At 42.6% G+C, this 15,763-nt stretch overlaps 8 non-coding genes and 2 pseudogenes across 8 annotated transcripts; all 10 read right to left on the bottom strand.

Annotated features, from left to right (window-relative positions):
• Nucleotides 1–583: 583 nt before the first annotated feature.
• Nucleotides 584–719, bottom strand: LOC135012399 (U1 spliceosomal RNA; annotated as a pseudogene).
• Nucleotides 720–871: 152 nt separating this feature from the next.
• Nucleotides 872–1,035, bottom strand: LOC135012111 (U1 spliceosomal RNA). Its single transcript, XR_010211116.1, has one exon. It is a non-coding gene; the product is annotated as a U1 spliceosomal RNA (small nuclear RNA).
• A 674-nt stretch (nucleotides 1,036–1,709) lies between these two features.
• On the bottom strand, nucleotides 1,710–1,872 carry LOC135012407 (U1 spliceosomal RNA). Its single transcript, XR_010211382.1, has one exon. It is a non-coding gene; the product is annotated as a U1 spliceosomal RNA (small nuclear RNA).
• A 152-nt stretch (nucleotides 1,873–2,024) lies between these two features.
• Nucleotides 2,025–2,188, bottom strand: LOC135012145 (U1 spliceosomal RNA). The gene has a single exon (XR_010211150.1). It is a non-coding gene; the product is annotated as a U1 spliceosomal RNA (small nuclear RNA).
• Nucleotides 2,189–2,862: 674 nt separating this feature from the next.
• LOC135012243 (U1 spliceosomal RNA) lies at nucleotides 2,863–3,025 on the bottom strand. Its single transcript, XR_010211247.1, has one exon. It is a non-coding gene; the product is annotated as a U1 spliceosomal RNA (small nuclear RNA).
• Nucleotides 3,026–3,176: 151 nt separating this feature from the next.
• Nucleotides 3,177–3,340, bottom strand: LOC135012196 (U1 spliceosomal RNA). The gene has a single exon (XR_010211201.1). It is a non-coding gene; the product is annotated as a U1 spliceosomal RNA (small nuclear RNA).
• Nucleotides 3,341–4,014: 674 nt separating this feature from the next.
• Nucleotides 4,015–4,177, bottom strand: LOC135012368 (U1 spliceosomal RNA). The gene has a single exon (XR_010211365.1). It is a non-coding gene; the product is annotated as a U1 spliceosomal RNA (small nuclear RNA).
• Nucleotides 4,178–4,329: 152 nt separating this feature from the next.
• Nucleotides 4,330–4,493, bottom strand: LOC135012226 (U1 spliceosomal RNA). The gene has a single exon (XR_010211230.1). It is a non-coding gene; the product is annotated as a U1 spliceosomal RNA (small nuclear RNA).
• Nucleotides 4,494–5,194: 701 nt separating this feature from the next.
• On the bottom strand, nucleotides 5,195–5,330 carry LOC135012392 (U1 spliceosomal RNA; annotated as a pseudogene).
• A 152-nt stretch (nucleotides 5,331–5,482) lies between these two features.
• LOC135012125 (U1 spliceosomal RNA) lies at nucleotides 5,483–5,646 on the bottom strand. The gene has a single exon (XR_010211130.1). It is a non-coding gene; the product is annotated as a U1 spliceosomal RNA (small nuclear RNA).
• Nucleotides 5,647–15,763: the final 10,117 nt, after the last annotated feature.

Raw genomic sequence — 15,763 nt, 5'->3', positions numbered from 1 at the left:
GAGCCCCACACCAAAGCAGGGTGCAGCAGAAGGCTGCCTAATACTGAAGCACCCCCAAACAACAAACCAAATGCAACAACTAGTGCAAGCATTCCTGGGGGAAGGCCTGCCGCAGATGGATTTGCATATGGTGATGTCATCCAAGCAGTGGGTCAAAGTTGGCTTCAACCCTCATCTGCATATGAAAACAGAAAAGGGGCGTGCAGGGCATGGTGGCCTTTTGCGGCGCTTGACTGACCCCTAGTTTGCATTAAACACCTCCACCCTCCTTCGGTGTGGGGCTGATGTTGGCTATGCCCCAGCCCCTGAAGCATTCAAGCTGATTTCTTGCAGCAGCTGGGCACTGTAACAGCTCCAGAGCTGCTCTGTAAGGCAAGTAAAAGGGTGTGGGCCCTGCAGCACTACCTGTAGTTTGCATTGTGCATTGGAAGGCACAAAGTAAGCAGACGGGAGGAGAAGTCAGGATAGTGCACAAGGGTATAGAAGGGAGCGGCTGAAGAAAAGAGAAGTGGAAACAGACAGCAAACTAGGCTGGAGAGAGACCTGAGACAAAGAGATCTGAATTATACGAGAGCCGACGAGGGGAAACACAAATTATGCAGTCAAGTTTCCCACATTTGGGGAAATCGCAGGAGCAGCACACCCAGAGTACAATGGGTGAGCCTTGCCCTGGGAGAAGCACCTTAATGATCATAGTATCTCACCTGGCAGGTAAGTAGGAGTTGGGCTAGAGCTGGGGAGGGTCGCTGCTCGGGTACCCCCCTGTAAAGTGAAGGAGATCCAACAAAGGCAGCACAAGGGAACTCTCGAAAGAAGAACAAGGCTAGAGGAAAATGTGAGACAAAGAAATCTGACTTTTACTAGAGCTGACCAGAGGAAAGCACAAACACAGTCCCCCACTACCACAAATAATGCAGTTGAGTTTCCCACATTTGGGGAAATCACAGGGGTCAGCATACCCAAAATGCAATGAATGAACCTCACCCTGGGAGAAAAATCTTCATGACCATGGTATCTCCTATGCAAAATAAGTATGATTTGGAATAGGGCTGGGGAGGGCCGCTGCTCATGCACATCTCTGTCAAGTAAAGGAGATTCAACTGAGGCAGCACAAGGGAACTCTCATCTGGGGACAACAACTGCAGGGAGAACATATATTTTCAGATGAACATGGGAGGGCAGAAAGCTGCCTAATACTGAAGCACCCCCAAACAACAAACCAAATGCAACAACTAGTGCAAGCATTCCTGGGGGAAGGCCTGCCGCAGATGGATTTGCATATGGTGATGTCATCCAAGCAGTGGGTCAAAGTTGGCTTCAACCCTCGTCTGCATATGAAAAGAGAAAAGGGGCGTGCAGGGCATGGTGGCCTTTTGCGGCACTTGGCTGACCCCTAGTTTGCATTAAACACCTCCACCCTCCTTTGGTGTGGGGCTCATGTTGGCTATGCCCCAGCCCCTGAAGCATTCAAGCTGATTTCTTGCAGCAGCTGGGCACTGTAACAGCTCCAGAGCTGCTCTGTAAGGCAAGTAAAAGGGTGTGGGCCCTGCAGCACTACCTGTAGTTCGCATTGTGCGTTGGAAGGCACAAAGTAAGCAGACAGGAGGAGAAGTCAGGATAGTGCGCAAGGGCATAGAAGGGAGCGGCTCAAGAAAAGAGAAGTGGAAACAGACAGCAAACTAGGCTGGAGAGAGACCTGAGACAAAGAGATCTGAATTATACGAGAGCCGACCAGGGGAAACACAAATTATGCAGTCAAGTTTCCCACATTTGGGGAAATCGCAGGAGCAGCACACCTAGAGTGCAATGGGTGAGCCTTGCCCTGGGAGAAGCACCTTCATGATCATAGTATCTCACCTGGCAGGTAAGTAGGAGTTGGGCTAGAGCTGGGGAGGATCGCTGCTCGGGTACCCCCCTGTAAACTGAAGGAGATCCAACTGAGGCAGCACAAGGGAACTCTCGAAAGAAGAACAAGGCTAGAGGAAAATCTGAGACAAAGAAATCTGACTTTTACCAGAGCTGACCAGAGGAAAGCACAAACACAGTCCCCCACTACCACAAATAATGCAGTCAAGTTTCCCACATTTGGGGAAATCACAGGGGTCAGCATACCCAAAATGCAATGAATGAACCTCACCCTGGGAGAACAATCTTCATGACCATGGTATCTCCTATGCAAAATAAGTATGATTTGGAATAGGGCTGGGGAGGGCCGCTGCTCATGCACATCTCTGTCAAGTAAAGGAGATTCAACTGAGGCAGCACAAGGGAACTCTCATCTGGGGACAACAACTGCAGGGAGAACACATATTTTCAGATGAACATGGGAGGGCAGAAGGCTGCCTAATACTGAAGCACCCCCAAACAACAAACCAAATGCAACAACTAGTGCAAGCATTCCTGGGGGAAGTTCTGCAGAAGACGGATTTGCATACGGTGATGTCATCCAAGCAGTGGGTCAAAGTTGGCTTCAACCCTCATCTGCATATGAAAAGAGAAAAGGAGCGTGCAGGGCATGGCGGCCTTTTGCGGTGCTTGGATGACCCCTAGTTCGCATTAAACACCTCCACCCTCCTTTGGTGTGGGGCTCATGTTGGCCATGCCCCATCCCCTGAAGCATTCAAGCTGATTTCTTGCAGCAGCTGGGCACTGTAACATCTCCAGAGCTGCTCTGTAAGGCAAGTAAAAGGGTGTGGGCCCTGCAGCACTACCTGTAGTTTGCATTGTGCATTGGAAGGCACAAAGTAAGCAGACGGGAGGAGAAGTCAGGATAGTGCACAAGGGTATAGAAGGGAGCGGCTGAAGAAAAGAGAAGTGGAAACAGACAGCAAACTAGGTTGGAGAGAGACCTGAGACAAAGAGATCTGAATTACACGAGAGCCGACCAGGGGAAACACAAATTATGCAGTCAAGTTTCCCACATTTGGGGAAATCGCAGGGGCAGCACACCCAGAGTGCAATGGGTGAGCCTTGCCCTGGGAGAAGCACCTTCATGATCATAGTATCTCACCTGGCAGGTAAGTAGGAGTTGGGCTAGAGCTGGGGAGGGTCTCTGCTTGGGCACCCCCCTGTCAAGTGAAGGAGATCCAACTGAGGCAGCACAAGGGAAGTCTCAAAAGAAGAACAAGGCTAGAGGAAGATCTGAACAAAGAAATCTGACTTTTACCAGAGCTGACCAGAGGAAAACACAAACACAGTCCCCCACTACCACAAATAAAGCAGTCGAGTTTCCCACATTTGGGGAAATCACAGGGGTCAGCATACCCATAATGCAATGAATGAACCTCACCCTGGGAGAATAATCTTCATGACCATGGTATCTCCTATGCAAAATAAGTATGATTTGGGATAGAGCTGGGGAGGGCCGCTGCTCAGGCACATCTCTGTCAAGTAAAGGAGATTCAACTGAGGCAGCACAAGGGAACTCTCATCTGGGGACAACAACTGCAGGGAGAACACATATTTTCAGATGAACATGGGAGGGCAGAAGGCTGCCTAATACTGAAGCACCCCCAAACAACAAACCAAATGCAACAACTAGTGCAAGCATTCCTGGGGGAAGTTCTGCAGAAGACGGATTTGCATACGGTGATGTCATCCAAGCAGTGGGTCAAAGTTGGCTTCAACCCTCATCTGCATATGAAAAGAGAAAAGGGGCGTGCAGGGCATGGCGGCCTTTTGCGGTGCTTGGATGACCCCTAGTTCGCATTAAACACCTCCACCCTCCTTTGGTGTGGGGCTCATGTTGGCCATGCCCCATCCCCTGAAGCATTCAAGCTGATTTCTTGCAGCAGCTGGGCACTGTAACAGCTCCAGAGCTGCTCTGTAAGGCAAGTAAAAGGGTGTGGGCCCTGCAGCACTACCTGTAGTTTGCATTGTGCATTGGAAGGCACAAAGTAAGCAGACGGGAGGAGAAGTCAGGATAGTGCACAAGGGTATAGAAGGGAGCGGCTGAAGAAAAGAGAAGTGGAAACAGACAGCAAACTAGGCTGGAGAGAGACCTGAGACAAAGAGATCTGAATTATACGAGAGCCGACCAGGGGAAACACAAATTATGCAGTCAAGTTTCCCACATTTGGGGAAATCACAGGAGCAGCACACCCAGAGTACAATGGGTGAGCCTTGCCCTGGGAGAAGCACCTTCATGATCATAGTATCTCACCTGGCAGGTAAGTAGGAGTTGGGCTAGAGCTGGGGAGGGTCGCTGCTCGGGTACCCCCCTGTAAAGTGAAGGAGATCCAACTGAGGCAGCACAAGGGAACTCTCGAAAAAAGAACAAGGCTAAAGGAAAATCTGAGACAAAGAAATCTGACTTTTACCAGAGCTGACCAGAGGAAAGCACAAACACAGTCTCCCACTACCACAAATAATGCAGTCAAGTTTCCCACATTTGGGGAAATCACAGGGGTCAGCATACCCAAAATGCAATGAATGAACCTCACCCTGGGAGAAAAATCTTCATGACCATGGTATCTCCTATGCAAAATAAGTATGATTTGGAATAGGGCTGGGGAGGGCCGCTGCTCATGCACATCTCTGTCAAGTAAAGGAGATTCAACTGAGGCAGCACAAGGGAACTCTCATCTTGGGACAACAACTGCAGGGAGAACATATATTTTCAGATGAACATGGGAGGGCAGAAGGCTGCCTAATACTGAAGCACCCCCAAACAACAAACCAAATGCAACAACTAGTGCAAGCATTCCTGGGGGAAGGCCTGCCGCAGATGGATTTGCATATGGTGATGTCATCCAAGCAGTGGGTCAAAGTTGGCTTCAACCCTCATCTGCATATGAAAAGAGAAAAGGGGCGTGCAGGGCATGGTGGCCTTTTGCGGCGCTTGGCTGACCCCTAGTTTGCATTAAACACCTCCACCCTCCTTTGGTGTGGGGCTCATGTTGGCTATGCCCCAGCCCCTGAAGCATTCAAGCTGATTTCTTGCAGCAGCTGGGCACTGTAACAGCTCCAGAGCTGCTCTGTAAGGCAAGTAAAAGGGTGTGGGCCCTGCAGCACTACCTGTAGTTTGTATTGTGCATTGGAAGGCACAAAGTAAGCAGACGGGAGGAGAAGTCAGGATAGTGCACAAGGGTATAGAAGGGAGCGGCTGAAGAAAAGAGAAGTGGAAACAGACAGCAAACTAGGCTGGAGAGAGACCTGAGACAAAGAGATCTGAATTATACGAGAGCCGACGAGGGGAAACACAAATTATGCAGTCAAGTTTCCCACATTTGGGGAAATCGCAGGAGCAGCACACCCAGAGTGCAATGGTTGAGCCTTGCCCTGGGAGAAGCACCTTCATGATCATAGTATCTCACCTGGCAGGTAAGTAGGAGTTGGGCTAGAGCTGGGGAGGGTCGCTGTTCGGGCACCCCCCTGTCAAGTGAAAGAGATCCAACTGAGGCAGCACAAGGGAACTCTCGAAAGAAGAACAAGGCTAGAAGAAGATCTGAGACAAAGAAATCTGACTTTTACCAGAGCTGACCAGAGGAAAGCACAAACACAGTCCCCCACTACCACAAATAATGCAGTCGAGTTTCCCACATTTGGGAAAATCACAGGGGTCAGCATACCCAGAATGCAATGAATGAACCTCACCCTTGGAGAACAATCTTCATGACCATGGTATCTCCTATGCAAAATAAGTATGATTTGGGATAGGGCTGGTGAGGGCAGCTGCTCAGGCACATCTCTGTCAAGTAAAGGAGATTCAACTGAGGCAGCACAAGTGAACTCTCATCTGGGGACAACAACTGCAGGGAGACCACATCTTTTCAGATGAACATGGGAGGGCGGAAGGCTGCCTAATACTGAAGCACCATCAAATATCAAACCATATGCAACAACTAGTACAAGCACTCCTGGGGGAAGGTCTGCAGCAGACGGATTTGCATACGGTGATGTTATCCAAGCAGTGGGCCAAAGTTGACTGGAACCCTCATCTGCATATGAAAAGAGAAAAGGGGCATGCAGGGCATGGCGGCCTTTTGCAGTGCTTGGATGACCCCTAGTTCGCATTAAACACCTCCCCCCTCCTTTGGTGTGGGGCTCATGTTGGCCATGCCCCATCCCCTGAAGCATTCAAGCTGATTTCTTGCAGCAGCTGGGCACTGTAACAGCTCCAGAGCTGCTCTGTAAGGCAAGTAAAAGGGTGTGGGCCCTGCAGCACTACCTGTAGTTTGCATTCTAGTGTCTTTCGTTTGGGAGAAAAATGCAAAGGTACAATACAGCTTTTCCTTGCCGATATCTCTCTTTTGTAAAGAGCTAGGCATTGGAAAATTCAGGGCTATACCGTGTAGATGAAGCACTAACAGGAGGCTTTTAAATTTTCATTCTAGTGTCTTTCGTTTGGGAGAAAAATGCAAAGGTACAATACAGCTTTTCCTTGCCAATATCTCTCTTTTGCAAAGAGCTAGGCATTGGAAAATTCAGGGCTATAACGTGTAGATGAAGCACTAGCAGGAGGCTTTAAAATTTTCATTCTAGTGTCTTTCGTTTGGGAGAAAAATGCAAAAGTACAATGCAGCTTTTCCTTGCCGATATCTCTCTTTTGCAAAGAGATAGGCATTGGAAAATTCAGGGCTATAACGTGTAGATGAAGCACTAATAGGAGGCTTTAAAATTTTCATTCTAGTGTCTTTCGTTTGGGAGAAAAAAGCAAAGGTACAATACAGCTTTTCCTTGCCGATATCTCTCTTTTGCAAAGAGCTAGGCATTGGAAAATTCAGGGCTATAACGTGTAGATGAAGCACTAACAGTAGGCTTTAAAATTTTCATTCTAGTGTCTTTCGTTTGGGAGAAAAATGCAAAGGTACAATACAGCTTTTCCTTGCCAATATCTCTCTTTTGCAAAGAGCTAGGCATTGGAAAATTCAGGGCTATAACGTGTAGATGAAGCACTAACAGGAGGCTTTAAAATTTTCATTCTAGTGTCTTTCGTTTGGGAGAAAAATGCAAAAGTACAATGCAGCTTTTCCTTGCCGATATCTCTCTTTTGCAAAGAGATAGGCATTGGAAAATGCAGGGCTATAACGTGTAGATGAAGCACTAACAGGAGGCTTTAAAATTTTCATTCTAGTGTCTTTCGTTTGGGAGAAAAATGCAAAGGTACAATACAGCATTTCCTTGCCGATATCTCTCTTTTGCAAAGAGATAGGCATTGGAAAATTCAGGGCTATAACGTGTAGATGAAGCACTAACAGGAGGCTTTAAAATTTTCATTCTAGTGTCTTTCGTTTGGGAGAAAAATGCAAAGGTACAATACAGCTTTTCCTTGCCGATATCTCTCTTTTGCAAAGAGATAGGCATTGGAAAATTCAGGGCTATAACGTGTAGATGAAGCACTAACAGGAGGCTTTAACATTTTCATTCTAGTGTACTTCGTTTGGGAGAAAAATGCAAAGGTACAATACAGCTTTTCCTTGCCGATATCTCTCTTTTGCAAAGAGATAGGCATTGGAAAATTCAGGGCTATAACGTGTAGATGAAGCACTAATAGGAGGCTTTAAAATTTTCATTCTAGTGTCCTTCGTTTGGGAGAAAAATGCAAAGGTACAATACAGCTTTTCCTTGCCGATATCTCTCTTTTGCAAAGAGATAGGCATTGGAAAATTCAGGGCTATAACGTGTAGATGAAGCACTAACAGGAGGCTTTAAAATTTTCATTCTAGTGTCTTTCGTTTGGGAGAAAAATGCAAAGGTACAATACAGTTTTTCCTTGCCGATATCTCTCTTTTGCAAAGAGATAGGCATTGGAAAATTCAGGGCTATAACGTGTAGATGAAGCACTAACAGGAGGCTTTAAAATTTTCATTCTAGTGTCTTTCGTTTGGGAGAAAAATGCAAAGGTACAATACAGCTTTTCCTTGCCGATATCTCTCTTTTGCAAAGAGCTAGGCATTGGAAAATTCAGGGCTATAACGTGTAGATGAAGCACTAACAGGAGGCTTTAAAATTTTCATTCTAGTGTCTTTCGTTTGGGAGAAAAATGCAAAGGTACAATACAGCATTTCCTTGCCGATATATCTCTTTTGCAAAGAGATAGGCATTGGAAAATTCAGGGCTATAACGTGTAGATGAAGCACTAACAGGAGGCTTTAAAATTTTCATTCTAGTGTCTTTCGTTTGGGAGAAAAATGCAAAGGTACAATACAGCTTTTCCTTGCCGATATCTCTCTTTTGCAAAGAGCTAGGCATTGGAAAATTCAGGGCTATACCGCGTACATGAAGCACTAACAGGAGGCTTTTAAATTTTCATTCTAGTGTCTTTCGTTTGGGAGAAAAATGCAAAGGTACAATACAGCTTTTCCTTGCCAATATCTCTCTTTTGCAAAGAGCTAGGCATTGGAAAATTCAGGGCTATAACGTGTAGATGAAGCACTAACAGGAGGCTTTAAAATTTTCATTCTAGTGTCTTTCGTTTGGGAGAAAAATGCAAAAGTACAATGCAGCTTTTCCTTGCCGATATCTCTCTTTTGCAAAGAGATAGGCATTGGAAAATTCAGGGCTATAACGTGTAGATGAAGCACTAATAGGAGGCTTTAAAATTTTTATTCTAGTGTCTTTCGTTTGGGAGAAAAAAGCAAAGGTACAATACAGCTTTTCCTTGCCGATATCTCTCTTTTGCAAAGAGATAGGCATTGGAAAATTCAGGGCTATAACGTGTAGATGAAGCACTAACAGGAGGCTTTAAAATTTTCATTCTAGTGTCTTTCGTTTGGGAGAAAAATGCAAAGGTACAATACAGCTTTTCTTTGCCGATATCTCTCTTTTGCAAAGAGCTAGGCATTGGAAAATTCAGGGCTATAACGTGTAGATGAAGCACTAACAGTAGGCTTTAAAATTTTCATTCTAGTGTCTTTCGTTTGGGAGAAAAATGCAAAGGTACAATACAGCTTTTCCTTGCCGATATCTCTCTTTTGCAAAGAAATAGGCATTGGAAAATTCAGGGCTATAACGTGTAGATGAAGCACTAACAGGAGGCTTTAAAATTTTCATTCTAGTGTCCTTCGTTTGGGAGAAAAATGCAAAGGTACAATACAGCTTTTCCTTGCCGATATCTCTCTTTTGCAAAGAGATAGGCATTGGAAAATTCAGGGCTATATCGTGTAGATGAAGCACTAACAGGAGGCTTTAAAATTTTCATTCTAGTGTCTTTCGTTTGGGAGAAAAATGCAAAGGTACAATACAGCTTTTCCTTGCCAATATCTCTCTTTTGCAAAGAGCTAGGCATTGGAAAATTCAGGGCTATAACGTGTAGATGAAGCACTAACAGGAGGCTTTAAAATTTTCATTCTAGTGTCTTTCGTTTGGGAGAAAAATGCAAAAGTACAATGCAGCTTTTCCTTGCCGATATCTCTCTTTTGCAAAGAGATAGGCATTGGAAAATGCAGGGCTATAACGTGTAGATGAAGCACTAACAGGAGGCTTTAAAATTTTCATTCTAGTGTCTTTCGTTTGGGAGAAAAATGCAAAGGTACAATACAGCATTTCCTTGCCGATATCTCTCTTTTGCAAAGAGATAGGCATTGGAAAATTCAGGGCTATAACGTGTAGATGAAGCACTAACAGGAGGCTTTAAAATTTTCATTCTAGTGTACTTCGTTTGGGAGAAAAATGCAAAGGTACAATACAGCTTTTCCTTGCCGATATCTCTCTTTTGCAAAGAGATAGGCATTGGAAAATTCAGGGCTATAACGTGTAGATGAAGCACTAATAGGAGGCTTTAAAATTTTCATTCTAGTGTCCTTCGTTTGGGAGAAAAATGCAAAGGTACAATACAGCTTTTCCTTGCCGATATCTCTCTTTTGCAAAGAGATAGGCATTGGAAAATTTAGGGCTATAACGTGTAGATGAAGCACTAACAGGAGGCTTTAAAATTTTCATTCTAGTGTCTTTCGTTTGGGAGAAAAATGCAAAGGTACAATACAGCTTTTCCTTGCCGATATCTCTCTTTTGCAAAGAGCTAGGCATTGGAAAATTCAGGGCTATAACGTGTAGATGAAGCACTAACAGGAGGCTTTAAAATTTTCATTCTAGTGTCTTTCGTTTGGGAGAAAAATGCAAAGGTACAATACAGCTTTTCCTTGCCGATATCTCTCTTTTGCAAAGAGATAGGCATTGGAAAATTCAGGGCTATAACGTGTAGATGAAGCACTAACAGTAGGCTTTAACATTTTCATTCTAGTGTCTTTCGTTTGGGAGAAAAATGCAAAGGTACAATACAGCTTTTCCTTGCCGATATCTCTCTTTTGCAAAGAGATAGGCATTGGAAAATGCAGGGCTATAACGTGTAGATGAAGCACTAACAGGAGGCTTTACAATTTTCATTCTAGTGTCTTTCGTTTGGGAGAAAAATGCAAAAGTACAATGCAACTTTTCCTTGCCGATATCTCTCTTTTGCAAAGAGATAGGCATTGGAAAATGCAGGGCTATAACGTGTAGATGAAGCACTAACAGGAGGCTTTAAAATTTTCATTCTAGTGTCTTTCGTTTGGGAGAAAAATGCAAAGGTACAATACAGCATTTCCTTGCCGATATCTCTCTTTTGCAAAGAGATAGGCATTGGAAAATTCAGGGCTATTACGTGTAGATGAAGCACTAACAGGAGGCTTTAAAATTTTCATTCTAGTGTCCTTCGTTTGGGAGAAAAATGCAAAGGTACAATACAGCTTTTCCTTGCCGATATCTCTCTTTTGCAAAGAGATAGGCATCGGAAAATTCAGGGCTATAACGTGTAGATGAAGCACTAACAGGAGGCTTTAAAATTTTCATTCTAGTGTCTTTCGTTTGGGAGAAAAATGCAAAGGTACAATACAGCTTTTCCTTGTCGATATCTCTCTTTTGCAAAGAGCTAGGCATTGGAAAATTCAGGGCTATAACGTGTAGATGAAGCACTAACAGTAGGATTTAAAATTTTCATTCTAGTGTCTTTCGTTTGGGAGAAAAATGCAAAGGTACAATACAGCTTTTCCTTGCCGATATCTCTCTTTTGCAAAGAGATAGGCATTGGAAAATTCAGGGCTATAACGTGTAGATGAAGCACTAACAGGAGGCTTTAAAATTTTCATTCTAGTGTCTTTCGTTTGGGAGAAAAATGCAAAGGCACAATACAGTTTTTCCTTGCCGATATCTCTCTTTTGCAAAGAGATAGGCATTGGAAAATTCAGGGCTATAACGTGTAGATGAAGCACTAATAGGAGGCTTTAACATTTTCATTCTAGTGTCCTTCGTTTGGGAGAAAAATGCAAAGGTACAATACAGCTTTTCCTTGCCGATATCTCTCTTTTGCAAAGAGATAGGCATTGGAAAATTCAGGGCTATAACGTGTAGATGAAGCACTAACAGGAGGCTTTAAAATTTTCATTCTAGTGTCTTTCGTTTGGGAGAAAAATGCAAAGGTACAATACAGCTTTTCCTTGCCGATATCTCTCTTTTGCAAAGAGCTAGGCATTGGAAAATTCAGGGCTATAACGTGTAGATGAAGCACTAACAGTAGGCTTTAACATTTTCATTCTAGTGTCTTTCGTTTGGGAGAAAAATGCAAAGGCACAATACAGCTTTTCCTTGCCGATATCTCTCTTTTGCAAAGAGATAGGCATTGGAAAATTCAGGGCTATAACGTGTAGATGAAGCACTAACAGGAGGCTTTAAAATTTTCATTCTAGTGTCTTTCGTTTGGGAGAAAAATGCAAAAGTACAATGCAGCTTTTCCTTGCCGATATCTCTCTTTTGCAAAGAGATAGGCATTGGAAAATGCAGGGCTATAACGTGTAGATGAAGCACTAACAGGAGGCTTTAAAATTTTCATTCTAGTGTCTTTCGTTTGGGAGAAAAATGCAAAGGTACAATACAGCTTTTCCTTGCCGATATCTCTCTTTTGCAAAGAGCTAGGCATTGGAAAATTCAGGGCTATAACGTGTAGATGAAGCACTAACAGTAGGCTTTAAACTTTTCATTCTAGTGTCTTTCGTTTGGGAGAAAAATGCAAAGGTACAATACAGCTTTTCCTTGCCGATATCTCTCTTTTGCAAAGAGCTAGGCATTGGAAAATTCAGGGCTATAACGTGCAGATGAAGCACTAACAGTAGGATTTAAAATTTTCATTCTAGTATCTTTCGTTTGGGAGAAAAATGCAAAGGTACAATACAGCTTTTCCTTGCCGATATCTCTCTTTTGCAAAGAGATAGGCATTGGAAAATTCAGGGCTATAACGTGTAGATGAAGCACTAACAGGAGGCTTTAAAATTTTAATTTTAGTGTCTTTCGTTTGGGAGAAAAATGCAAAGGTACAATACAGTTTTTCCTTGCCGATATCTCTCTTTTGCAAAGAGATAGGCATTGGAAAATTCAGGGCTATAACGTGTAGATGAAGCACTAATAGGAGGCTTTAAAATTTTCATTCTAGTGTCCTTCGTTTGGGAGAAAAATGCAAAGGTACAATACAGCTTTTCCTTGCTGATATCTCTCTTTTGCAAAGAGATAGGCATTGGAAAATTCAGGGCTATAACGTGTAGATGAAGCACTAACAGGAGGCTTTAAAATTTTCATTCTAGTGTCTTTCGTTTGGGAGAAAAATGCAAAGGTACAATACAGTTTTTCCTTGCCGATATCTCTCTTTTGCAAAGAGCTAGGCATTGGAAAATTCAGGGCTATAACGTGTAGATGAAGCACTAACAGTAGGCTTTAACATTTTCATTCTAGTGTCTTTCGTTTGGGAGAAAAATGCAAAGGTACAATACAGCTTTTCCTTGCCGATATCTCTCTTTTGCAAAGAGATAGGCATTGGAAAATTCAGGGCTATAACGTGTAGATGAAGCACTAACAGTAGGCTTTAACATTTTCATTCTAGTGTCTTTCGTTTGGGAGAAAAATGCAAAGGTACAATACAGCATTTCCTTGCCGATATCTCTCTTTTGCAAAGAGCTAGGCATTGGAAAATTCAGGGCTATAACGTGTAGATGAAGCACTAACAGTAGGCTTTAAAATTTTCATTCTAGTGTCTTTCGTTTGGGAGAAAAATGCAAAGGTATAATACAGCTTTTCCTTGCCGATATCTCTCTTTTGCAAAGAGCTAGGCATTGGAAAATTCAGGGCTATAACGTGTAGATGAAGCACTAACAGGAGGCTTTAAATTTTTCATTCTAGTGTCCTTCGTTTGGGAGAAAAATGCAAAGGTACAATACAGCTTTTCCTTGCCGATATCTCTCTTTTGCAAAGAGATAGGCATTGGAAAATTCAGGGCTATAACGTATAGATGAAGCACTAACAGGAGGCTTTAAAATTTTCATTCTAGTGTCTTTCGTTTGGGAGAAAAATGCAAAAGTACAATGCAGCTTTTCCTTGCCGATATCTCTCTTTTGCAAAGAGATAGGCATTGGAAAATGCAGGGCTATAACGTGTAGATGAAGCACTAACAGGAGGCTTTAAAATTTTCATTCTAGTGTCTTTCGTTTGGGAGAAAAATGCAAAGGTACAATACAGCTTTTCCTTGCCGATATCTCTCTTTTGCAAAGAGATAGGCATTGGAAAATTCAGGGCTATAACGTGTAGATGAAGCACTAACAGGAGGCTTTAACATTTTCATTCTAGTGTACTTCGTTTGGGAGAAAAATGCAAAGGTACAATACAGCTTTTCCTTGCCGATATCTCTCTTTTGCAAAGAGATAGGCATTGGAAAATTCAGGGCTATAACGTGTAGATGAAGCACTAATAGGAGGTTTTAAAATTTTCATTCTAGTGTCCTTCGTTTGGGAGAAAAATGCAAAGGTACAATACAGCTTTTCCTTGCCGATATCTCTCTTTTGCAAAGAGATAGGCATTGGAAAATTCAGGGCTATAACGTGTAGATGAAGCACTAACAGGAGGCTTTAAAATTTTCATTCTAGTGTCTTTCGTTTGGGAGAAAAATGCAAAGGTACTATACAGCTTTTCCTTGCCGATATCTCTCTTTTGCAAAGAGATAGGCATTGGAAAATTCAGGGCTATAACGTGTATATGAAGCACTAACAGGAGGCTTTAAAATTTTCATTCTAGTGTCTTTCGTTTGGGAGAAAAATGCAAAGGTACAATACAGCTTTTCCTTGCCGATATCTCTCTTTTGCAAAGAGATAGGCATTGGAAAATTCAGGGCTATAACGTGTAGATGAAGCACTAACAGTAGACTTTAAAATTTTCATTCTAGTGTCTTTCGTTTGGGAGAAAAATGCAAAGGTACAATACAGCTTTTCCTTGCCAATATCTCTCTTTTGCAAAGAGCTAGGCATTGGAAAATTCAGGGCTATAACGTGTAGATGAAGCACTAACAGGAGGATTTAAAATTTTCATTCTAGTGTCTTTCGTTCGGGAGAAAAATGCAAAGGTACAATACAGTTTTTCCTTGCCGATATCTCTCTTTTGCAAAGAGATAGGCATTGGAAAATTCAGGGCTATAACGTGTAGATGAAGCACTAACAGGAGGATTTAAAATTTTCATTCTAGTGTCCTTCGTTTGGGAGAAAAATGCAAAGGTACAATACAGCTTTTCCTTGCCAATATCTCTCTTTTGCAAAGAGCTAGGCATTGGAAAATTCAGGGCTATAACGTGTAGATGAAGCACTAAAAGGAGGCTTTAAAATTTTCATTCTAGTGTCTTTCGTTTGGGAGAAAAATGTAAAAGTACAATGCAGCTTTTCCTTGCCGATATCTCTCTTTTGCAAAGAGATAGGCATTGGAAAATTCAGGGCTATAACGTGTAGATGAAGCACTAACAGGAGGCTTTAAAATTTTCATTCTAGTGTCCTTCGTTTGGGAGAAAAATGCAAAGGTACAATACAGCTTTTCCTTGCCGATATCTCTCTTTTGCAAAGAGATAGGCATTGGAAAATTCAGGGCTATAACGTGTAGATGAAGCACTAACAGGAGGCTTTAAAATTTTCATTCTAGTGTCTTTCGTTTGGGAGAAAAATGCAAAGGTACAATACAGCTTTTCCTTGCCGATATCTCTCTTTTGCAAAGAGCTAGGCATTGGAAAATTCAGGGCTATAACGTGTAGATGAAGTACTAACAGTAGACTTTAAAATTTTCATTCTAGTGTCTTTCGTTTGGGAGAAAAATACAGCTTTTCCTTGCCAATATCTCTCTTTTGCAAAGAGCTAGGCATTGGAAAATTCAGGGCTATAACGTGTAGATGAAGCACTAACAGGAGGCTTTAAAATTTTCATTCTAGTGTCTTTCGTTTGGGAGAAAAATGCAAAGGTACAATACAGTTTTTCCTTGCCGATATCTCTCTTTTGCAAAGAGATAGGCATTGGAAAATTCAGGGCTATAACGTGTAGATGAAGCACTAACAGGAGGCTTTAAAATTTTCATTCTAGTGTCTTTCGTTTGGGAGAAAAATGCAAAGGTACAATACAGCTTTTCCTTGCCGATATCTCTCTTTTGCAAAGAGATAGGCATTTGAAAATTCAGGGCTATAACGTGTAGATGAAGCACTAACAGGAGGCTTTAAAATTTTCATTCTAGTGTCCTTCGTTTGGGAGAAAAATGCAAAGGTACAATACAGCTTTTCCTTGCCGATATCTCTCTTTTGCAAAGAGATAGGCATTGGAAAATTCAGGGCTATAACGTGTAGATGAAGCACTAACAGGAGGCTTTAAAATTTTCATTCTAGTGTCCTTCGTTTGGGAGAAAAATGCAAAGGTACAATACAGCTTTTCCTTGCCGATATCTCTCTTTTGCAAAGAGATAGGCATTGGAAAATTCAGGGCTATAACGTGTAGATGAAGCA

The sequence above is a fragment of the Pseudophryne corroboree genome, unplaced genomic scaffold, assembly GCF_028390025.1.
Source record: "Pseudophryne corroboree isolate aPseCor3 unplaced genomic scaffold, aPseCor3.hap2 scaffold_253, whole genome shotgun sequence".
NCBI classification, from domain to species: Eukaryota; Metazoa; Chordata; class Amphibia; order Anura; family Myobatrachidae; genus Pseudophryne; species Pseudophryne corroboree.
This window is presented reverse-complemented; position numbering and strand designations above follow the sequence as displayed.